At 35.8% G+C, this 16508-nt stretch overlaps 1 protein-coding gene across 8 annotated transcripts in view; it reads left to right on the top strand.

The window, feature by feature from the left end:
• Nucleotides 1–16508, top strand: part of LOC143237109 (frizzled-5-like) — an 81909-nt gene that overhangs the window by 27506 nt on the left and 37895 nt on the right. For 6 of the 8 annotated variants that reach the window (XM_076475990.1, XM_076475986.1, XM_076475992.1 and 3 more), the window contains exon 2: nucleotides 3272–3338. The gene's annotated coding sequence lies outside the window, so the exon portion shown is untranslated. Of the gene's footprint in view, nucleotides 1–3005; nucleotides 3142–3271; nucleotides 3339–16508 lie in introns of those variants that run through there. The other 2 variants (XM_076475991.1, XM_076475987.1) reach the window with 1 other exon arrangement.

Genomic DNA, 16508 nt, shown 5'->3' with positions numbered 1-16508 from the left:
ATGCAGGAACAAAATTTGTGTTACATAGTGTTATACGAACTCGTTCTCTGCCAAGTAGTCTTTTCCGTCAGACCCGGCATGGCCAGGTGGTGAAGGCGCTTGACTCGTAATCTGAGGGTCGCGAGTTTGAATCTCCGTCACACCATACATGCTCACCCTTTCAATCGTGGGGCTGTTATAAAGTTACGGTCAATCCCACTATTCGTTGGTAAAAGAGTAGCCCAAGAGTTGGCCATGAGTGGTGATGACTAGCTGACTTCCCTCTATCTAGTTTTACACTACTAAATTTGGAACGGCTAACGCCAATAGCTCTCGTGTGACTTTGCGTGAAATTCGGAAACAAAATACTTCTCTCATCGCTATGAAATGTTCGAATATTCATTGTTTTAATATTAAAATAATTGAATTTGTTCAGCAATAATGTTAAGTTGAACGCATTATCAGAGTAACAATCGCTAATAGAATGAACCGACTTGAAATATGAAGTAAAAGAACTATATAAAGGAATACTGTAGTCAGTTCCTCACCTTACGAAATAACTTGTACAGAATATGCCATCCTGCCTCTTAGAGTATTCCGTATCGACGATTAATATTTTTTCTACACTTCATCACGTGACTGAGGGAAATGTTTGGATTACTTAAGTCAGTCACACTTACCGTGCTTTCAGTTGGCCGTCTTGGTACCTCTACTTAGCTCGTGCCATGTTATGTTCTAGTGACATTTATTGTGTCGTCTTGGTGAAGGAAGGTGCTTTCATAACAGGATAATACGAGAGAGAAAAACACTAAACGTCACATAACCGTTTCTTTTTTTTTATGATGTACATTTTTTGTTGAGCCTGTATTCTTAACAGTTTTAATACATCGTTGAATTCTAATGAAATAGTGTTTTTCCTTACTAACAAATTTGCTTTTAAAAAGATGACTCTATAATTTTAAGTGCGTTTCATTTCAAGTAAGTACATTTATTTATAGTACTACAGTAAAAGCTATTTTATATAACTTTACTACACTTCTTGTGAACAGTATTGATAGATAGCTCTATAGGACATTAATTTCCAGAAAGGAAACTGCTTTCGTCATTGTTTTTATTTTCATCAATTATTTATTACAAGTAAGGAAAGGCCAGAAGAAACGCGTGTATTGAAATTTTGAGCTCTTGTTATTGCTGTTTGTCAACGAAGCGAGGCGGAACTTGGTCAAAACCACAACGAAGTGGGGTGGAACTTGATCAAAACTACAGAATAAAAAAGACTACACGTTTGAGCTACTTTCAGCACCGTTCGAAAGATGCAAATGAATGTGACTGGTTTGAATATGACGACAAAATAAAGGGTGACTTAATCACCTATAAAACCTACAAGGACGGAAAATTAGGGTCAGAGATCAAGTTAAGGCAGATATTAATAAAATACATAGATTGTTAGTTTATAAACGAGTAACATTGAACTTTAGCTTGACGTGTTTATATACAAGTAGTAACGTTAATTTGCTTGTTTATTTTGAATTTCGCGCAAAGCTACTCGAGGGTTATCTGCGCTAGCCGTCCCTAATTTAACGGTGTAAGACTAGCGGGAAGGCAGCTAGTCATCATCACCCACCGCCAACTCTTGAGCTACTCTTTTACCCACTATTCGTTGGTAAATTCAACTTGGCCATGCCAGGCCCTCAAGCGTGTTAAGGCGTTCGACTCGTAATCCGAGGGTAGCGGGTTCGAATCCCAGTCGCACCAAACATGCTCGCCCTTTCAGCCGTGGGGGCGTTATAATGTGACAGCCAATCCTACTATTCGTTGGTAAAAAAGTAGCCCAAGAGTTGGCGGTGGGTGGTGATGACTAGCTGCCTTCTCTCTAGTCTTAAACTGCTAAATTAGGAACGGCTAGCGCAGATAGCCCTTGAGAAGCTTTGCGCGAAATTCAAAAAACAAATAAACTAACACTCTTGACCATGCCGGGTCCAGTAATGTTAGTTCTCGTGGTTCGTCACGAAGTAAGCATGCTGTCAGTGTTGAAATTATATTGTTGTTAAACAGTTATTAGTTTATTGTTTTCAAGCGGCTTAAACGTGCCCTTCCTGTGGCTCGAGGGTTTATATCGCTAAAACTCGGGTTTCAATACCAGCTCTGGGCTTAACAACAAATAAATTCCTGGAGATGAGTAAACTACACTACTTAATAAACTGTTATTAATTTTGTATAATACTACAAGTAGTGCGATACGATGAAAAGTCTTGGCGGTGTTAAATTCTGAAGAGCTGATTTTTATGGTGCTTTTAGCCTGTCTCTAAAATATTTCAAGACACGAAGTTTGCAAAACATCGTTAGAAGTGACTGTTTTAAAATCAAACCGAACAGACTGAAATGTAAAGGGCATACTACAGTTCACCCAATTTTCTTACAGTTTAATGTAAGAAACTACACTAAATACTTCCAATATATCTCAATCAATTTTGTGGCTCACTCAGTTTTCTTTTAGTTTAATGCAGGATAACACAACTTCTATTCAGAGTTTATACTGTGTTTTCTAATATTTCTAATGATGTTTTATTACAATATCTATTGATACTTTTGTACTATTTTCTACATTTAGCGGGTGGAAATATCAACTAACACTTATATTTACTGTACGTGAAACACTCTTACCTTAAGGTAAAGGTGTAATGATCTGTTAATTTCGTAAGGTTCTGGCCAACCGTTTTTTTTGTTTTTTTCAGCGAAGTTCCACTCACACCGGAAGTAAGTTTTCGAACGTTAAGTCAAAATGAAGCCATCAATTTGTCAAATTTGTGCTTTAGCCGTCGTGACAAGCCAATATGAACTATGGCCATGACTTGAGTGACTTGACTTCCCTAAGAAATTTAGACCATTTGTCATGACTTGACTAATTAAGTCGACGTTGTTTGTACTGAGTATTGGGTCTTATTGAACATTGGCCACTACCTATAGATTCATTAAGAGTAATAAGAAAAATGTGGCTACAGCCTCTTAATGTTGCGATATTAAGACTAAATAGTTAAATTGTAATGTTTAAGGACATAATATTCTGCATTGTTTGCCTCCAAACTATCTAATCTGTCCGTGGATATGGACGTGTTATGAAAGAACAACAGTCCAATAACACAAGCGCTTTGGAAATAAGTGGTAAGTTTTAGAAAATGCCCGAGTTACGTTTCCTTATATTTGTGTACCTAATTTTTATCTTCTTCTTAATATCATGTGCGTGTGTGATTATTATTACATATAACTAAAAATAGGAACGTTTTTTTTATAGGAGAAAAACAATCCAGGAAAAATCAGGACCAAAACCAGGTGGAAGAAAATAAAAGCAAAAAATACAGGTAAAAATGTTCATTTTTTTCCATTCATATTAATGAAAATCTTAAATGTTATTTCTCAGTTATATCTCAGTTTTAACGAAACACGCTATCCTAGCAGAGCTACCACAAACAGTTATAAAATAGAGTATTCGCAAAGAATTTTGACAAACAAAGAATGAAAATAGACTTACTGCATCGTGTTTGAAAGAAATCAGGTCTTCAGCTAGGTTTAAGTATCTTAGAAAGTAAAGTATATGGAAATAAATTTTTGCCTTTAGAAGTGGATATTCAAATGATTTGTAATTGTGAATGAAAACGACACGTTTATAAAAATGTTGACTGTTCTTCTCAACGCCTTGGGTAAAAAGTGGGTTGTTAGGTCAACACAGAGAGTAAAGAAAGGAGACCGTTTTCAGGGCTTTTGTTAGAATTTTATTCAAATACGATGGCCGTAAATGTGGACTAAGGAAGACATTTAAAGAAGGTAAATATTCTTTTCAACACCTTGAATAAGAAAGGGTCTTGGGTCGTGATGTTGAGACTATGAAAGAATCATTTTTTAGGACATTTTTCACATCTGTATTTCTGGTACTTGCTAATGTAATCTTGGGTTGTTTACACTTGTTACTTCGTAGCCATACCTGCCATGGGGAAAATGGCGGAATTAATTTCAAGTTGGGAGTCCTGTGGGTTGTAAGCAAAAGGTTTTGATCCTCGTGTCAGAACAGGTGTTTTAATGGCACGACTCAGACTATAAAACAGATATAGCATGAGGTCTGTAACCTCAAGTTCTAATCAGAAACTTCCAACACTGGCCGCGGGTGGTCCCGTCTATTTCCAGGATGTCAGTTTGTGAATAATAAAGCCGCTTGAAATCTGCACTACTAAACTTAGCCTTCCAACACTCTGAGTAAGGAGGTTCAAGCGGTCGTGGAGACTACAATGACCTTTTAGAAGAGTGATAAGGTGAGAAATAGGCTTAGGCTGTAGCTATCAGCAAGGAGAACGTGCTCACGAGGATAACAATGGTCACGAGCTCGAGAGCTGCCCGTCAAATCAAGAATGTGTGTTTGTGTTGATGGGACTGTTGCCACTTCAGCCAGGCCAAACAAACACTTTCAACAACTACAGCCGCACCTCAGGAGATGCCTTCTTAAATTCTTCAAATGAAGAAGAAAAAGAGAAAAATAAAATGAAGCACCCTCTATTAATACGAGGTTGTGAGACACGCCTGTGTCTTTTAACAGTTTGACAGTAAGATAGGGACTGTTGGTGGCCTCATTATGACCTTTATGGGTGTGGTTGTAATTGATTCTCATGAGAAACTTAAAAAATACTACACGAGGATGTTTGTCTTTTGTTGCCTGATGAGATTTGATGTCGTTACATAATATTAAACAAAACATATTAGTAAAAGAGCTTAAACAATTATTTCTATGTGTATATCAATTAGTGACTGTCCCCATTTTTCATAAAAACAACCCTATTGAAATATACTAATTTTTCAATATCCTTTATAATTGGCGTATCAAATTAACACATGGCGTCCTTAAAAAGAGTAGTTTGAAAATGAGTTCATTTTCTCATGTACACGTTTTTATACACAGTTAGGTTTTTGGTTAACAGAGGCCTTTTAAAAGTGGCCAAGCTTCAAATAAGGGATAAAGTTTTCATTAGATATCTTATTTTGTGAGTCGAGATTACGAGTCGAGTGTCTTAACCATCTAGCCAAGACTATTTGGTACTTTTGAGGTTTTTATAATTTGTAGCTCATGTCAGGCAACGAGGAATTGTAGTTCACGAAACTTTGAGACCGATTGTGGATTATAAGAATGACAGTGAAATCCCATTATTCGGTCAAACAAAAGCTACTGGTGATAGGTGCTGTTGATTAGGCAACTTTCCTCTTCTCTATGAATTCAAAATACTCACACAGGTATAACCATTGTATAGTTTTGTGCTAAATTTTAAAACAGAAAAATAACTTATTTCGTTTGTTTACTTTATGCTAACGTTATTGCAAATTTTAAAATATTACAATTTATTTTATTTGTGAATTTTACACCTTTCCATTTGAACTTTATAACTCTACAAAGATTTTCTAGTTAGCGGTTTACTTTATGTTATTTGAACTAAAGTTATTTATTTTTTTAATTTGTGAATTTGTAGCTTATTGGACAGGCACGCTTCCTTGTAGTAATATGACTTCAGATTTGAAATATTAAAAAAAAAAATTTTCAGTCCCTGTGTTAACGAATTTTATATGCTACTTCCTTCTTTTTCTTTCGGCCCGGCATGGCCAGGTGAGTAGGGCGCTCGACTCGTAATCTGAGGGTCGTAGGTTCAAATTTCCGTCGCACCAAACATTCGCGCCCTTTCAACCGTGGAGTCGTTAGAATGTGGCGTTCGATCTCATTATTAGTTGGTAAAAGATTAGCCCAAGAGTTAGCGGTGGGTGGTGATGACTAGCTGCCTTCCCTCTGGCCTTACACTACCAAATTAGGGATGGCTAGCGCAGATAGCCCTCCGGTAGCTTTACGCGAAATTTCAAAACAAACAAATAAATTTTTATCCTTAAGTTCTGTTAACCCATCGATGTTTTGCATCAGTTCATCATCAAGAAAAAAACTGTACATCTGATTTTGTGACCGTGGTTGCGTTATGAGGGTGACATTTTAATAGTCAGAAAAGAGTAGTCTAAAAATTGGTTGTGTGTTGTACTGACAATCCGCTGTCCCTGAACTCTGTCAGTTTGCACGAAAGTTAAAAGAACAAATATAATCTTCTGTGTCTGAACTCAGTTTATTCTATTTTGTAAATAAATATGTTTTTTTTTCTCTAACGTTTCGTCATTTTTGTAATTATTTATTTCACTTACTCAAATTGTACAAATATCAGTCATTTTCTGGTGGGAGTGAAACTATGGCCTGACAGTCCTCAAGTTTGAGTAAATAAGCATCTCTACTTCTGGTAAATGTTGTCCTCTGTATGATGATTGAGGAGGGTGGCCGGCCGTGGGCTGTTTGCTGTGTGACGTCATTAGTGCGGCTACGTTGTTTGGACGTTCACATGTCCCCTTATTTGGGTCCTCGTTCTCTAGTGAAAAGTTTGGTTAGGGTATTTTGATGTGAGAGTATTTTTAGATTTTTTTTTCTTCTAATTTTCTCGTGTCCATAATTTATGGTTAACCTATGTTGTGAACTTATATAAATAAACCGAGATTTGTGATATTGTCATAGTAAAAGTAGCAGCACGTGCTGGCTCTTTTAATTTCAGTAATTTTATTTTTCAAAATGGCTGTAGTCAAGATTAATATCACAAAATATACGGTGTTTCGACAAAGTTTTATCAACATTGAGTACAAGTAGTTTACCTAGACACAGGAATGTCTAGTTTACCTAGACACAGTCTAAATAAAGTGTTACAAACACTTCTAAATATCCAAGTCTTGTGACAACCGCGATCAAAAGAAACGTATCAGAACTACATTTTAACGCAATTTGGCGTTCTTAGATGTTGTGGTGTCAGCTAAACCTGACCTTTTAGGGGTGGGGTTGTAGAGCCCATTCAGACACAAAATATTTCTACACAGGTCTTAAAGATGTGTTTAGTTAGAGGATTTAGAATTTTCAAAACTGTTAGTATCACTTGTAGTTAATGGCATTATAAAACAAAGGAATTTGGATCAACTTAGGTGTGGTCAGCTCTACAAATATTTAAACACCAGATTAATACAGTTTTGCTTTTTCTATGGTCAAAATTTTAAAATGAAATCATTGAAAATGTTGGTTGTATTGATGTATGTCAATGCTTCACGTAGTTACTGCTTGTAGCATCTATAATTTTGATATGTAAAGATATGAATGGTCCTGAAAAAAAATCGAAGATAAAACGTACGTCTAACTTTTACACGGGAAATTCGCTAAGCTTGTGGACTAGGTCCAGTATTAAGAATTGGGTTTAATTAATTGTTTGTTTGTTCACTCAACGTATATAGTCTTCAAATTCTATTGATTTAGCTGAGAATATAATATTTTGATACCAAGAGAGGAGGCCGGCATGGTCAGGTGGGTTAAGGCGTTCGACTCGTAATCTGACGGTCGCGAGTTTGAATCCCCGTCGCACCAAACATGCTTACCCTTTCAGCCGTGTGGGCGTTATAATGTGACGGTCAATCACACTATTCGTTGGTAAAAGAGTAGCCCAAGAGTTGGCGGTGGGTGGTTATGACTAGTTTTACACTGCTAAATTAGGGACGTCTAGCGCAGATAGATCTCGAATAGCGTTGCGTGAAGTTCAAAACAAGCAAACAAACATACAGAGAGAGGAACAACATTGGCATTGCTACAAAAGTATTATTCGTTTAAGCTGAAACATTTCATACAAATCTCAGTATTTTATTTAGATATAGTTTTAAACCTAACAGCCTGTTGCATATGAATCTATGGAGATTTAACGTCCTTAACCCATAATTTTAAAGTGTTTACTTAAGTAATTGGCGTTGAGTAGAAAGTAGTTTTGTTATATATTTTAGCTACTTAACGGTATCAAAATCAAATTCCGGTGCGTACATGAAATAGAATCATTGTTATAAGTATATTCAAAGTCTCGGGGGATCTGCCTGACGCACTTGGCTGGCATTTTGACTTTAACATGTTTAATGTAAAACCGATTTATTCCGTGATGAGTTACCGCTCGGCACAACTTTCACATATTTGGAATTCTTTAGACAAGTAATAACATTACCTCGTTCTGCAGCTAGAGATCTGTGGATATTAACACTTGCACATCCTGCTAAATCCAAGATCGTCTTCTGGAGACAGAATGAAGGAAAATTCTCTTGTCGATTATAACTGGCAATATCTATTTGACGTTAGATTTAGAAACAACCACTGGAGGGTTAAACACATTGCTAAACAAATGGAAAAAAACTGTTAGAGAAAAGGGCGCTAACAAAGAGTTCTCCAACCAGATAATGGAGACCAGGTATGTTGAGATAAAAATATCAGAGGAAAAGGTAGCAATGACCGCTTATGTTTTGATGGTTATACAGAAGGCAAACGAAGGTGAGCGGGCGGCAAAGAAAGCAAGGCTGGTTGGATAAAGACTGTATAAAACCACATTATAAGTGGAACAAAAATCAGGTTAAAGCTGGTTAATAAAACTATGTAAAATCAGAGTACTAGAAATTAGTAATAGATTTTCAAAACTTTTTTTCCACAAAATACGTCGTAACTTAAACACCGGATTATGGAAAAGTACTAGTCTGAAATAATTTATTAATTAAATACATACTTTGGAAGCAAATTGTCAAATCGGTTAGTGTTATACAATTAATGTTTGAAAATAAAATTATTTGGAGAAACACGCTATAAGTATGGAATATGTTTTAGTTAACTGTCATATGAATAGGCTGGGAGTGGTATGGAATGGACACAAAATACAAAGGTTTTTATTAAAAGGAGTGGGGTGTACTTCTGTTTCATATTATTTTCTACCGACCAGTCTCACCACTGAAAGAATGTATGACCACACGAAACGTACCATGATGTTGTTAATTATTATGTACTACAACACAGTAATGGTTGTTAAACATGCACCATTATGTTGTTAACTATAATGGACTACAAGACAACAGTGTTTGTAAAACACGCACTGTGTTGATGTTAACTATAATGGACTACAAGACAACAGTGTTTGTAAAACACGCACTGTGTTGATATTAACTAGAATAGAATGGACTATTATAACAAAACAGTGGTCATAAAACATGCACTGTGACAGTGTTAAATACAGTGTAGGAACTACAACACAGGTTAGAGAAGAAACTTACCGCGAAGCTATGAACCAAAGTATAACAGTAATTTATTCTGAAAGGAATGAATAAAGTTAAACCTGTCTGTACTTAACCTATTTTCTGAAATCAATAGTAAATTGAAGCAACAAGGTAGTACACGAAATCTGGAAAATAGCTAGTACTGAAAACTGGCATGATAGTAAAACTGACTCTCCAGTACTAATGTTTGAAAGCCATTTCACTGACGCATGACTCATATTAAAGGTACTATGGCAGTATGTGTGTGTAAGGTAAGCCTTTTTATGCCGTGCATATGAGAGAGAATACATTAGTTTGGAGGCAGTAAAGCGAGCCACTAAACGAGGCTTAGATAACTAAATTACGATGTAATATATTAGGACATTAAAGAACATTATGTCGGTTTGTTATTCCTCATATTTCATGTATCATGCTTCTGGTTTTACTTCTTTGTTCCTGAGGATGTGTTCTATATTTAGCGTTTATAGCACGAACATATACAAAGCCATTTACAATCCCCAAAATGATAATATATTATTTACACTACCCAGCAAGCTAACCAAAGTAATTATTACAAGATAGAATATCCTCGTGAGTCAAGCAGTGCTGTGGATAATACTGATGAGAATGTTCCAAGCATCTCTTTTCTGCTTGCTTACCAAGTTACATCTTAAACTACGATAATTAATAATGGTATTAGATAATTAGACAATGTAATTTACTTTTGTTAATTGCGAATACTGCTGGCAAGAAGCGTTTCGGGGGGACTACGTAGTTTTAGTAATTAAGTTTAGTTTATTTGAAAGAAAAAATGTGTTGCTTGAAACATTGAAAGTTTCGAGATATGACGCAACCTTTCATAAACAGTTACTCTTATGCAGGTGAACTTAGCAACCGGCACAATTGTCTCCCCAGATAACAGTGCAACACTCCTTTAGCAATCAGTACAATGCTCTCTTACCTAACAGTGCAACTTTTCCTTAGTAATCAGTTACAATGTCATATTTATGTAACAGCACAATGTTCCTTCAGCAACCAATACAACGTCTCCTCACATAACATTGCAATGTACCTTTAGCAACCAACACCACGTTCCATAGTTTTAATTTTAAATATATCTGGTTTCTATGTTCATTTTCGTCGATAGTCCCATTTAGGAACACCTGTGTTCGTTGTACACGCATGTGTAGATATTCCGTTCGATGTTGTTCCGTTCAAACAAACTGAAGTATCATTAGAAACAATAGATACCGCATAATCGAGCTCCTGCTTCGCTGTAAACACACCAGCTACGAGTATTTAAAACTAAAGATATCGTTGGGTGATTAAGTTTAATATCATGATCAGTTTACAGTGGAAACAGTTAATAGTTTTACACTAGTCTAAGCTGAAACGTTACAGTTTTAAGTGCTTAAAAACATCAGCACTTACTATAAAACGCTTAGCTGCGTAAATGTACTTTAACTACGAATTTCTCTTGTCATCGTTCTTTGCATGACATGCGGAAAATTTATGGCCTGTTTACGTCCTTTTGAAAAGAACAAAAGTTTAATCAAATTACCTGTATAATGTCCCAATAAAATAAAGGGGTATGCAGTTATTACTGGATTATGAAAGGCTAGAAAACCTCTTCACTTCACTGAGACATCGATAAACGCATAGAAGAACGGACATGGTGGTTGACTTTTACGATTTACAAGGGCAGTTACTACGTCGTAACTTGTTTAACGACCACAAAGCGACTGCATACCGTGTCTATTGTGCGGGGTTGTCTGAAATCTCGAGGATTGCTTATTAATCAGTGAGAAATAGCCTTAATCGTAAGACTCGACGTCCGCTTGGAAATAGATTAAAAACAAATGTAGTTTAAACTTGGGGTATAACAACGTGTTCCTCCTGTCCCACCAAAGAAATAAACCGAGGACGTTGTCTTCAGATTAAAACTTGATGAATATTGTACAGTTACGGTTTTGGTTCGTTGTATCATATTTCTCTGCGCAACAGATTTCGTTAACCAACCCTCAGGTAGCGGGGATGTTGTAGTTAGCAGCATCAGTTGATGATGGCTGCCGTTTACGTGTTAAAACGAAGACAGGTATGTTACTATGACGACAAGTGTGTTACAACTAACTAGTTGTTTGTTTTTTTTAACTCGTCTGATGTGAACTGAATTAGTACTTCATTATAAACCGACTAAACCTTAGTCGGTTGAAAATAACTGAAGCAGTTGAAGCTTTAATGCTTACGTAAAAATCATCTAAAAGTTAACAAATATACTGTTATATGTGACGGTCAATCCCACTATTCGTTGGTAAAGGAATAGTCCAAGATGGGTGGTGATGACTAGCTGCCTTCCTTCTAGTGTTACACTGCCAAATTATGGACGGCTAGCACAGATAGCCCACGAGTAGCTTTGTGCGAAATTCAAAAACAAACAAACAGTACGAATTTACTTTCTGTGAACGGTTTAAGGGACTATCCACAATTTCAATGATCGAATATTGTTTTTTAATAGATTAGACCTAACCCCTGTACCATCATTCCGTTTATCGATCATTAAAAATGTTGAAACTCAAGACTTGATTAAAAGTGGAAAAAATGGCAGGGAAGTTCTGTTAACCACATGAAATAAATAAAGGATAAAATAAAGTTTAATTAAATTTGTCAGCTTGTTTTGGTTCTTTATTAAGCAGTGTTCGATAATTTTTAGTGACGATATTTGTGAACGATCCCTTAACAACTAACGATATAGCAGTTAGTTCTAAAGGAAACAGAATTCGACCAATGAACAAGGTTGTGTTAGAACAGTATTTTGAAAAAAGGAAAACTATTTTAAAGTTGCATTTTAAAGGAGAGAAAACGAATATGATTATGCGTAGTCCACACATTCAAAAGGTTTTCGTAAAAGCAGAGTGAGAGCAGAATTAGCAAGCCATATACAACGAGTTTGTTCCTTGTTAAGCGCAAAGATACACTATGGGCTATCTGTGCTGTGCCGCCACGGGTATCGAAACTCGATTATTTACATTATAAACCTCCATTCTCACCGCTGAGCGACTGGGTGTAGCAAGTTTTATAGTGTTTGTTTAGCGTTAAGCGCAAAGCTACACAACTGGTTATATTTGCTGTGTCATCATGGGTATCAAAACCCGGTTCTTAAAGTTATAAACCATCAGACTTAATTTTGCGTTACTGAAGGGGGCAACAAACATTTATGAGATTAAAAATGGTTTGGTTGGAGGGGGAGTGTGAATATCTTGCTATGTTGAGTCAGGAAAAAGTGTTTCAGGGGCAGAAGGAGATACTCTGAGAATAAACAAAAGTAAGTGAAGATGAACAGCATCGAGATGTGAGAACGAAGGATTATTTCCTGCACTCCTGATGCACGTGTCTTCTCATCAAATATGAACGTCATGAGGTCCGTTTCTCCTTAATCCACCTAGAGATTTCTGTTTCTAATAGTTTGTTTCTTACAAATTTTACGCAATGTTACATGAGGGCTATCTGCGATAACTGTTCCTAAATTAGTAGTGAAAGACTAGAAGGAAGGAAGCTACTCATCACCACCCACCGCCAACTCTTGGGTTACTCTTTTACAAACAAATGAATTTATCGTAACATTATAACACCTCAATGAATGAAAGAACGAGCATGTTTGTTGAGACGGGGTTTCGAATCCGCGACACTCACATTGCCACTTAAAGTCCCTAACTACCTGGCGTTTCTAAGAGATAGAAACGCTGCAATATTGATCTTCCGTCACTCCTATAGTGATGTTGAAACAATATCGAATTTTGGTTGTCGCACGATCACGTTTTAAATAATGATACACTAGGCAAATACAAATGATCTGGTTAATGGACTTATGATGATGATGTAGTAGAAAAATACAGACAGTTTGATTAATGGACTTGTGATGATGATGTAATAGACAAATACAGAGAGTTTGGTTAATGGACTTGTGATGATGATACAATAGACAAATACAGAGAGTTTGGTTAATGGACTTGTGATGATGATACAATAGACAAATAGAGAGAGTTTGGTTAATGGACTTGTGATGATGATACAATAGACAAATACAGAGAATGGACTTGATGATGATACAATAGACAAATACAGAGAGTTTGGTTAATGGACTTGTGATGATGATACAATAGACAAATACAGAGAGTTTGGTTAATGGACTTGTGATGATGATACAATAGACAAATACAGAGAGTTTGGTTAATGGACTTGTGATGATGATACAATAGACAAATACAGAGAGTTTGGTTAATGGACTTGTGATGATGATACAATAGACAAATACAGAGAGTTTGGCTAATGGAGTAGTGATAAGTACAGACGGCTTGGTTAATGGCCTAGGGATGATCAAAAACAGACAAATACAGAAAGTTTGATCAATGAATTAGGGATAATTAATGTCTGTTTGTATACGAGTATTAAGTATGAATGTTGTCATGAGTAGAAATTAGATGTTTTTGTGCTATAAGCATTAAGAATGAATGTAGTCAACAATACTTAGATGTCTGTGAATGACAACTATTAAAAATGAATGTTCTTATCATTAGAAGTTAGATATTTGTGTTCTACAACTATTAAGAGTAGTTGTCTTTATCAGTAGAACTTAGATGCTTGAGAACAACAACTATTAAGAATAAATGTCCTCAATAGTAGAAGTTAAATGCTTGTGTTCTTCAAGTATTAAGAGTAGATGTCCTCATCAGTAGAATGTAGATGCTTGTGTTCTGTAAGTATTAAGAGGAGATGTTTTCATCATTAGAAGTTAGATGTTTTTGTACTAGAAGTATTAAGAGTCGATGTCCTCATCTTTAGAAGTCAGATGTTTTAGTACACAAGTATTAGGAGTGGATGTCCTCATCTTTAGAAGTCAGATGTTTTAGTACACAAGTATTAAGAGTCGATGTCCTCATCAGTGGAACTTAGATGTTCGTTTGTGACATCTTTTTTCTTTTTTTTTTCTGTTAAGGTGAAGTTGTTCAAAGTCATTCGTTTTCTCATCTGTGTTTGTTATCTTTCCATAAGAAATGCCCTAGAGAGTTTTTCCGATATCAAATATAATCTCACGTCGACAGCGGTCTTGTTTATCTAACACACTTGGTAATGTATTTTAAAATTACCAGTGGTATGTGGCACTCTGAAGTGTGTGTTATTTGTTGTTATTAGAGTAACCGTTGAAAAGTTTTGAAATAAACAGAGGAGAATGGTCCTTAAAACTTGAAATACAATATTAAAATATTTGGAAAAGACTTTCTCAATTTTTTGTTGAGAATAAAACTGAATGGAGGGTACTATAAATACGACAATTTTGTTTAGTTTTCAGAAGTCTATAAAAACTTAATAGGGGTTGGAAAAGAAAAACACACAAAACGTTTTATGTTCTACCACTAATAAAACTGTGGAAAATTTAGGTTTTAAATTTAAATTATCGTCTTAAAAACGACTTTAATTCTCATTTACTCTTATTTTCTTTTCACTTGTCTGGACTTCCTTATATAAAATTCATGGAATTATTTTGTGTATTTTCATTATTTGCTAGTCGATTTGGTTTTGCACTGTTCACTGGTGTTAGTTAGGTAGGGGGTCTTTAAATTTTACCAAATTTAATAACAAACTCACCAACACATTTCATGGAATCACACATTTTCTATATGAATAGTTAGTTGAATTAACTGAAATGTTAACGATAATTTTCTTGGCGTTTCTTTGTGTGACACCTATGTTATTGTAAAGTTACTAAGAAATTCAGACACAAGCAATCAATTTTTTCTTTAAATTAAATAGAAAAACGATTTTTATAACTCTAATAGGATGTGATGCCATTGTTAATTTTAGGGTTAACTAATGTAAATGAGACCCCCAAAAATAACAGCAACAACGCTTTCGGTGAGGAGAATCTGAAACATATTCTACTAATCAGTAATCTGTCCGTGAACTGAAACTCTATAAAGTCTGCTTATATAAGAGCACTCAGCTTTTAGGTGGCGTTCGTGTTCTGAGCGGAGTTGTTACGTCACATGAAAACTTGTAAATGCCAAGCGACGTACTTTGTACTCATAAATTATCATCAAATATAATCTTAACTAAGGCACATGCACATCCAGGACTCACTTTCAGCTACCAACGGATTCCTAGTGTCTTTTGTCACAAGCTGAAAGATATTAATAAAATACAGCTAAGAAAGGCTGTAAAAATATATTTATACAACTCTGATGCTTTACAAATACATGCGGCCCTGACATAGTTAGGGGGTTAGGGAATTTAATTCTGTAATCTGGGAATCATAGGTTTTGAATTCCTTTCACCGAGCAAGTTCGCTCTTTCAATTTTAGGAGTGTTATAAAGTTACGACTAATCCCACTGTTCATTTGGAGAGAATCCCACTTGAACTAAAAATGTATCTCAAGACGGCTGGTATGGGTATTAAAACTTTAATAAAATAAAGTACAGAACAACGTTTTGACCTCCTTCATTACATCTGTTCTACTTCAGTCGTTATCACTACCATGACTGTATTTGGTTCGTTGAAAATTAATAATTATACTGGCACGACTGTGAAACGTTTAGAGATTTATAGATACGACTTTTTAAATAGATTTTTACAGAAAAATTACTATTTGAGGATTTCAGTGTTAACAAAGGATGTCATGAACTATGGATTAGCCATGGTAGGTAACTCCAGAAGTTGAAACTTTTTTTTGTGTTCGAATAATGAATTATTAACTGCGTTTAGTGAAAGCGTTCAAAAGACAACAATGATAAAACAAGACATCGGACACAGTGCACTTTAGTTATAATGGACTACAAAGCTACACGAGGGATATCCCGCTAGCCGCCCTTAACTTAGTAGTGAATGTTTGTGTGTGTGTGTGTGTGTTTTCTTATAGCAAAGCCACATCAGGCCATCTGCTGAGCCCATCGAGGGGAATCGAACCCTTGACTTTAGCGTTGTAAACCTGTGGACTTACCGCTGCACTAGCGAGGGGCTAGCAATGAATGACTAGAGGAAAGAGAGCTAATCTCCGGCAACAAATAGTGGGATTGAGCGTCAAGTTATAACGTCCCCTACGGGCGTTGCATGCTTGGTGGGATGTGGATTCAAATTCTCGACTCGCGCAGATTGCGAGTCGAACACCATAACCATTTAGCAATGCCAAGCCGAATAGAAACTATACTCTTCCAAAAATAAAAATAAATAAATAAATTCTCTTTCCTTTGATGATTTCTGGTGCTTAGATGTTCTTATTCAGATTGATCGTCTCACGTTTTGATGGTTCAAAGATTGTTGTTGTGAGGTATGATATTTTACTCTGTCTCGCAGACTACATGCAGTAAAGTGTAAAGTCTTACGG

This window comes from Tachypleus tridentatus, chromosome 13 (genome assembly GCF_004210375.1).
Source record: "Tachypleus tridentatus isolate NWPU-2018 chromosome 13, ASM421037v1, whole genome shotgun sequence".
In the NCBI taxonomy this organism is placed as follows: Eukaryota; Metazoa; Arthropoda; class Merostomata; order Xiphosura; family Limulidae; genus Tachypleus; species Tachypleus tridentatus.
The sequence above is the reverse complement of the archived record's forward strand: the minus strand, read 5'-3'. Positions and strand labels throughout refer to the sequence as shown.